We start from the raw sequence: 9399 nt of genomic DNA on the forward strand, positions 1-9399 counted from the left end.
CTTAAACAAAGAGCCTTCAAAATTCCAACTTTATCTACCTTATTTTTCTAAATATAATAATTACCTGTGGCTTTTGGCCTCGCTCGTAACAAAGCAACCTTTTTAAAATTATAATCCCGAAATAAATTGTCTATTCACATAATTTTATTTACTAATGTCTTTAATTCTTCAGGGAAAAACTCATTAAGGATAAACCCACTGCTTAAAAACTAACTTATAATAAATAGTTACAAATCAATATACAGGGTGTATCAAATTTATGTGCACGCGTTATATTAAAAAAAATAAAATTTTTATTCTATCTTTGATTGACAAAATGATACACAATAATATATAATCATATCCCTTCTACCATACAATGGTGTAGGGTTGCAACATTAATGTACCAAATTAACATATCTAGTTTTACATAGGTACTTACAAATATACAAATTACGCTTTTACATCTAATTCTACATTTCTAAAATTAATTACATTAATTCTATAAAAGTATCAATTATCTATATACAAATTTTTTCCACTCTTTTCTGTCTTGTGCTATCGCTTTGGCATCTATCCAGGTTGATCTTTTCTTTTGCAGAATGGCTCCTATTGCTTTATCCCATGTTTGTCTAGGTCTTCCTCTCTTCCTATTTTTTGATATTTTTGCTTCCCATACTCTTCGAACTGGTCTAGTTTCTTTCATTCGTTGTAGATGTCCCCACCAACATAATTGTCTTTGCTCTATATACTCCAATGTGGATGGTTTTCGATGGAACTCGCTTCTTATGTCTACATTCCGTAGTCGGTCTAATTTAGTGACGCATTTTACTCTTCTCAGGAACTTCATTTCCATGGCTTGGATCTTGCTTTTTTGTCGGTTTGTTAAGACCCAAGATTCGCTACCGAAGGTTAGTACTGGTCTATAAATTGATTTGAACACTTTTATTTTTGTTTCTCTTGAAATTTCTTTTCAACTGATAAATTTTTTATTCATTGCATGGTACAGCTTTATTGTTTTGTCTATTCTATTGTTTACTTCAGCATCTTGAGTGCCTGCCTGGTCAATTATTACACCTAGATAAGAGAAAGTTTTCACTTGTTCTATTTGTGTTCCTTCAATTTCTATTCTTAGCTCCTGTCTCTCTTCACCGATCTGTAGTACTTTGGTCTTGCTTTTGTTTATTACCATTCCATTTTCGATGAATACTCTGTTCCATATTTCAATGTTGTGTTGTAAATCTTTTTCACTTTTTGCAATTAACACCAAGTCGTCTCCAAACACTCCTTCTGATATTTCTACTCTACGTAGATATCTGTGTCCAACATTTAATTTTCTGCTTTCTATTGTGCATCTTTTAATTATTTGGTCCATAAACAGCGTTGGGCTAAGAGCTTCGCCTTGTCTTAGTCCTCCTGTTACTGTAAAAGTGTTTGATCACTGTGTGAAGTTCACAGTGTAAAGTGATATATTTTCTGGATGATTCGTATCATTTTATGTCCTACACCTTTCTCTCTTAGCACTTGCCACACACTCTCACTCTCTCTCTGGGTACTTTGTCGAAGGCCTTTTCTAGGTCTAAGAAGGTTAAGTATATGTTCTTTTTCTCTTGAAGCGCGTTTTCGCTTATTTGTTTTAGCGTGAATATATGATCTTGTATGCTCCTTCCGCTTCTGAAACCACTTTGTGACTCGTCTAGTGTATCTTCCGCGATTATTCTTATTCGTTTATCTATGATTTTCTCTAATATTTTCATTGATACACATAGCAATGTCAATCCTATGTAGTTATTACATTCTCTTTTGTCACCTTTCTTATGTATGGGAACTATCAATGCAGTTTTCCAGTCCTCTGGTAATATTTCATCTTTCCATATACTTTATTCATTATTTCTAGTAGTATTTCAGTACCTTGTTGTCCCATGCTTTTTATTATTTCCACCGTTACTTTGTCAATTCCCGGAGCTTTTCCATATTTTAGCTGTTTTATGGCTTCTTGTAGTTTTTCTAATATTATTGGTTCTTCTACATTTTCTTCAGGTGTTTCTTCTGGTTCAGTATTGGTTTCTGTATGGTTGTCATGGTTCAATATAGTTCTTCAAAGTGTTCTTGCCTTCTTGCCATCTATTCATTATTTGAGTTGGTTCGGCTAATAAATTTCCATTTTTACTCTTAATATTGTGTACTTTTTGTTTGTTCTCTGTTCTTAATGTTTTTAGTGTTCTATAGAAGACTAAGCTACAGTCGGAAAAATGAAAGAGTACCCATGAACGAACATATAAAACACGCTGTATTTTCCTGTCACTTTGTCACAAAGAAAATTGCCCAGCGCAAGAACATGTATTAACTATTATTACATGCACTTGCGCTGGCCAATTTTTTGTGTGACACGGTGATAGGAAAATACAGCGTGTTTTATATGTTCGTTCATGGGTATTCTTTCATTTTTCCTACTGTAGCTACTTTTACTGTCTTGTTCCACAAAATTTACCTTTAAAAATCAATAAAAACTTATTGTGTCAATGAAAAGATTGAAAAGCCTAAAAAACTTTGAACTCGTTTTCTGAAAAGTGGTGATTATAGAGTTACGTTACGACGTTACGATGTTCTATTTGCGTTTGCGAGCGTCGAATTTATGTTTGGTTTACTTTATTTTCTTTTGTTTCGGGGAGAACAAGGCGCGATGCCAAAACAACCCCATCAATAAGCACAAAGGCGATTTTAGGTTAGGTTTCCCCTCACTCGACGTCAATACATGGTGGCACGATAGACGAGTATCGGGGGGTCAGTCCGTCTCAAGCCAAGGCATAACCGAACAAAGTGTTCTTTGTTTTGTTGCCGAAACCGGAGAGGATACAGACAAGTTGTACATTTTGTACATTCTTTATATCCGGAGACAGGAAATAACGAGTAGATACACTGCAACTAGTGGCATCTGTTGGAGTGTAACTGAAACAAAGGCTATAGCGGGATAAGCAGGTCAAAAATATCTCCGCACCAATTGTGGCTATTTGTGCTAGCACCAATTTTGTGCTATCAATAAAGGATATAAAATCGTGTCTTTATACACATTTTTGGCTTCCCAGATGCTGTAGAACCCCTTGAATCGACAAAAGAAGATTTTTTCGATTTTATTTTTTTTTGAGCGCAATTTTACTTCCAAAAATTTGAAAAATTTCAAGATGTATTTTTTTAATAAAAAACAGCCTGCTTTTTTTCAGATTTCTATATTGAAAATTGGACATGGGAAATTTTTTTGAAATTTCCAATTATGGTAGGGGAGCCCAAGCGGGGATTTTTGCAGTTACTCGAGCGCGTCAGATTATCATATGGGGAGAAACCTGGTACCCTGCAAATGTACCTCTACCATATATTGGCTCTTAACACAGGGGAGTTCGTTAAGGGGGGCCCGAAAAAAAATCTATCCTTAAAAAAACTCGAAATTGTCAGATTAAGATAAGGTAAATTAAGTACATTCAAAAGAGTGTATATTTCAAAAATCTGACGATTTAAGCCGGGCGTAAGAAAATGAGTGAGTCCCAAAGTTTCACAAGAAAAAAGCGAATATTTCGCGAAATGAATGACAGATCGAAAAACTAAAAAATATGTGCTCAATATTTTTTTAAAATCTATCGAATGATACCAAACACGACTTCCCTCAGAGAGGGGTGGGGGTAAATTTAATAGTTTTAATACGAATCCCGCGATATTTCGCGAAATGAACATCAGATCGAAAAACTGTAAAATACACTTATTCAATATTTTTGAAAAATCTATCGAATGGCACCAAACACGACCGTCCACGGAGGTGTGGTGGGGGGTTACTTTAAAATCTTAAATAGGAGCCCTCATTTTTTATTGCAGATTTGGATTCCTTACGTAAAAATAAGTAACTTTTATTCGAAACATTTTTTCGAATTATGGATAGATGGCGTTATAATCGGAAAAACGATTGTTGGAAATGGAAAATTAAATTAAAAAATAGCAAGCGCCCACTAAAATGGAAAACTTTACTTAACTTTTTTTGGTTTTAGGACCTACTCTTCACAACCCAATAGGTCCCCAAAGCGCTCGAGTGACTGCACATTTAGCATACTTTGCTCCCCTACCATTAGGCATTCCAATGTCCCGTCAAAAATTATTCAATATGGCGGCTGTCTATGTATGCAACTACAAACCTATAAGGTTTGTTCCAACTCGTAACAAAACCGTTCTTGAACGGTTCGTGAACCGCGCAGTAACGAAAAATGTGTTACTGCGCATAATTATTCGTTATTGCGCATGTGCGTAACGATTCAAGAACGGTTTTGTATCGAGTTGGAACAAACCTTATGTAAATAAAAACTATGGAGACCTACACAGAGGAGAGGAATCGAGATAGGACGACCTTGAAATTTTTGTACACGATTTTGCCTGTTTGCTTGGTTTCTCGCTAGGGCGGCGGTGGCGTAGAGATAGATGCTAGTTTTGCATTGGAGTGAATGTGAAAATTTCGAAAATAATTAATTATTCGTAGTTAATATAAGATTACTGGTTTTGGTGGTTAATATTATTTAAATATGAGTGCCAAGGAAGCTTACACTAAAAGAAATTACTTCGTACCGGGATTTATATCGAGTTATCGTTCCGATAAAAAATTCAAAAGGGAACTTAACCAAGTATATAAAGACTTTTTATGAAGATTTGTCTTTATGTTATTTATAACGTTTATGGATTATACCTATTCGTTTGTATGTTATTTCCTTCGGTGTAAATAAAATTTGTGTATTACCTATTATTGGTTTTTATTTTAACCTGAAAATTATAGTGATAATAGTAGGAGGATCTTGAAAGTTTTTCTGTCGAAATAATGCATTTTTTGAGACAAAATATTTCACAAAAATTAACATTAATTTTATAAAAGTCAGACTGTCGTCTGTAGTTAATTTACATATATTTTTATTAACTAAATTTAAACATCTGATAGGTAAGCTTTCACAATATAGATAAATGAAGTGTTCAAAAGAAAAAGCATTTTAAATTTTGATAAAAAGAATAATTTAAAAAAATTGATCAATAAACTTCAAATTATTTAAATAACTTTTTAAAAACAATTACGTACAGTTAAGTTCAATTTTTTCAACTAACAAACTTTTTGATATCAGTTACAAAGATATTAACAAATTAATTTGCAGTTGAAATACCATTGGTATATAAATGTGGCAGTTAGATAATGTGACAAAATATTTCAGCTTCAAAATAAGCTGTCCTACATATTAAAGTAATGACAAATTTAAATTTGATGTCACATCTCCATCTACAATGGTATAAAAAGAATACACTTTTTACCACACGTCGATATGTTATAAGGTTAAAATAATCTATTTTTTGGCATAAAACATATTCAGCTACAATCCACCAATAAATTAATGTCTAATTACTCTAAAAACAATAATAAAATGAGTTAAATAATAAATAAGTCTATTGGCTCCGTGTGTCTCCCCTCTACCACAGTATAGGAGAATCAGTAAGCTCACTCGTCAAAAAATTTGTTCCATGCGCGAAGTTGACCAAAATTCGTTTCACCGTGCGCATCCGATAAAGCGGATCGGATATGTTTGCTACGATTGGTCGGGAGTCGGGATCGTGTCATTCATCATCTGATTTTCTTTTGAGAATTTTTTGAGGTTGTGTTTGGGAATTGGATTGTTTTGGTTAATTTACTACTTTGTTCTCATATTAATAATATATATTATGTAGGTGTAAAATATTATGTGCTGTGAATGTGATATTATTTTCTTAAATCAATAAAATGGAAATAAAGCAAGCAGAAAATAATTTTTACAAAGAAGAATGTAAAATTAAAATCGAAAATTCTGGACAACCTGTGTGATGCTGTAATAGTTCCTATTCTGTTAAAACTTTAAAACTGAGATAGAGTAGAGACTGTAGAGAGTCTTTAAAACTGATAAAAGTAGTTATTTCTATGGTGGAAATTTTTTGGACCAAATAAATAGTGAAGACATCAAATAAAAGGAGGATAGATAATTCATGTCCAAAATGGTAAGTTTTTCTGATTATGTTTCCATAGGTCTCTGTAGTAAAATTAAATTAATTAAACATTAACACATTAATTAACTCATGCAAAGGCCAATTGTAGTGAACTACGATCGGAGTTTCCATTATTAACATGGAGTTTACACATGTAGTATGTACTCCTTCACTCCTTGTATGTACTTACATATTTCAAAAGCTAGGTACACACTTTCCAAAAAGATCAAGATCCAATTCACTGTAGAAAATACCTCATATATTTGTATAAGTTATTTTAAGATATTTAATTTTAATCAACATTATGATAGTTCACACTAAAAAATTCGTGTAAAATATTAATATATTTGGAAATAACCATATACCTAGTCGGTTTGCTAAACTCAGACACAACTGGCTAGTGATATTAGTCGGTATTTCTTTTTGGCCAATTTTGAGAAAATTGGCAAAATTACTAACTATTTAGTAATTATTTTTTTTTAAATCTTTAAATATTTAAAGTAATTATTTACTAAAATCAGTAGCCAGTTGTGTCTGAGTTTAGCGAACCAACTATATCAATAAAACAATCAGGATTTCTTAAAATGTAGTATGTTAAAGATGTCAGTTTTTTCTAAATAATAACAATAAATACAGAGCATCTATATTCATTGATAATAACTTATTTATTATTTACAACTATTCTTATTTTGACCTGATCTATGAATGATGTATAAGCAGACCTTATGATTCTAATGCCCGCATTACACGAGGCTAGATTTTCAAGCTAGCGCTTTTAAACAAGCAGGTTAGTATTACTAGCTCCATGTATACAGAATTAGCTTTGCATGTAGGCTAGTATGCTAATGAGAAAGACAGTAAGTCAGTGTCTTAAGCTAGGATCGGCTAATAGCATGGAGTTCTATTTTGTTAAGCTATTGGTTTTATTATCTTGGCATGTGTACCACCCTCGTCTGGCCCGCAAAGCTAGTGTTTTTAAACGGCAAGCGCATAATGTCGACCTGTTTTATTTTTTTAAAGAGATAACCACATACTTCTAAAACTCTTGCTGGTAAAGCGTTTTTGTGTATTGGCACTGGTTTTCACAACCAACTGGCCAGTCAATTTCATAATGATTTTTTAGACTATAACTTATCACTAACTCAGGGGAGTAATATGTAGTGTGTATGTTGAGTAAGTGTCTTGTTACTTTGCAAAGTAGACGTCATTGTCTTTCCAAAGAGACGCTAATTGTATCCAAACATCTGCAGTCTCTCTGGTGAGTACCGATCCCACAAGGACAGAAATTACTTTCATTTATTAATTTAAAATAAACGAAAAACCCTGGTGAGATTCGAACTCACGACCATTCGACCTTTCGATCCAAAGGTACGCACCCTGACCACTGAGCCACAGAGGGGGTTAGTATGCTGTCGTTGACAGTTGTTGATCTCGCAATAGTACAGTGACTGGCTGAAAATTTTCCAGCCACATGTAAACCGTTCTAGCATGCGCCAAGCCAGGACAGTAACTCAAGCTAGGATACCAGGATATCTAGCTTACTATCCTAACTTGAATAACTAGCCTCGTGTGATCCTGGCTTAAGGGTTCAAAGATAGAGGGAAGTTACTAGGAATTGACAACTTCTCTGGTAGCAGGCCCAGGTTGACACAGAATTGTCAAGCTAATTATGATAATGATGTTATTTATGAAGTTCATAAAAAACTATTAAAAGATAATAAGTGATAATATGGTTTTTTTTTTCAAAAATAATGAAGGTGGATCAAAATCAGTATGGTGGACTATCATTCGGTTATGATATGATTTTGTAGTTTGTTCACATAAGTGAAAATAAATAATTATATTCTTTAAACTTAATTTTTGTTTTAGATTTTCTTCATAATAAATGAAGAACTGAAGTTATTGTAAAACCAGTGGCTGGACATTCTCCTGTCAAGAAGAACAACCCATTAGCAAGTGTGCAAAAGAAACAATGAAATTGTGAAATTTGTTTTAGGTTATTTACCTGTGTAGATTATTTGAAAAAACATTTAAGAGCACACACTGGAGAAAAACCTTATCAATGTGAAATCTGCGTTAAGCAATTTTCTCTAAATTCTCGTCTAAATCGACATAAATATATGATAGTTCATACTCGGGAAAAATCTCACAAATGTGAAATCGTTTACCACTGTGTGTCATATGAAAGCACATTTTAGAACACACAGTGGTAAAAAACCTTATGAATGCAACATTTGTAGTAAGCAATTGTTGACTGCAAAAACAAATTTAAATAAAAAAGTGACAAAGATGTGACAGAAATTTATTGTCTTCTTAGTTTTTATACCCTCAATCAGCTTGTAAATAGTATTCTTTTAAATGTACTTTAGTTCATCCTCATTTTTGCATATTTTCATTTTTAATTTGTCACATGTACCGCATGTATCTTTCTTTATGTTTCTTCATACTGATAATCAGGCTGTAAAACATGTTTTCATATATTTTACAATTAATAAAATTATCTGGATACATCTTCTAAGTTTCATAAATATGTAACAGTGAGAGTGTAGAGTGAAGGTAGATATTTCCTTGATGACTTCATGTTTATTCATATTCAAAATTTGTTTTTTTACACATTCTTCAATTTTCACTTATTATAATAAAATAATGTTATTAGTTAATTCAAACACACACTTTTATTTTGCAATAATAATCACAACGATGACACAACACTGTAGACTAATTTATAGGTTGTGTATGTTAAGTTGGTTGCTTATTACATTAAAATCTAACCATTAATAAGAGTACAAATCAAGTTGTCTCATTATTCACTAATAGATATACTGATATAGGCTGTACCAAAAGGAATATGTTGACATATCCCTTTGTACACTAAACTTTCTATACTATTTTGTAAGTACCTCTTTTGGAACAATCAACCTAACATACAATTTTTAGCTACAATGGCTTGTCCCCTTTTACCAACTTGGAATGGCGGCTCATTTTCTTCTTCTGCCGTAAGTTCGCTATAGTACTCATGCCATCTTTGTGTTTGCTCTTCTGTTGTTGTAAGCAGTTGTCCTTGTTTGTCTTTTAGTGGTGTGTCACTGTTGACATTCTTATTTGCAAGATGTTTAGTGGTTTTATATAGCTCTCTCTGATTATTTGTTTCGGCTACCTCTTCTGCTAAGCGTGCCATCTCTGTCCATTCTCTTTTGTAATTCCCAGCACTCTTTTACTTGTCGTAATTCTCCTAATTCCTTTTACTTGTCCTAATTCTCATAATTCCTTTTACTTGTTTATTTATATCTGCATACTCTTGGGTTATTCTGATTTTATCTTCTAATTTTTGTATTCTATTTAGTTCGGCCTTTAAATCCTTTCTCTTTTTTATCAGTTGCCATGTGTTAT

General features: G+C 32.8%; 1 long non-coding RNA gene across 1 annotated transcript; it reads left to right on the forward strand.

Annotated features, from left to right (window-relative positions):
- Window positions 1-5481: 5481 nt before the first annotated feature.
- LOC126892376 (uncharacterized) lies at window positions 5482-8310 on the forward strand. Its single transcript, XR_007700803.1, has 2 exons — window positions 5482-6021; window positions 7879-8310. It is a non-coding gene; the product is annotated as an uncharacterized LOC126892376 (long non-coding RNA).
- Window positions 8311-9399: the final 1089 nt, after the last annotated feature.

This window comes from Diabrotica virgifera, chromosome 9 (assembly GCF_917563875.1).
Source record: "Diabrotica virgifera virgifera chromosome 9, PGI_DIABVI_V3a".
Taxonomy (NCBI): Eukaryota; Metazoa; Arthropoda; class Insecta; order Coleoptera; family Chrysomelidae; genus Diabrotica; species Diabrotica virgifera.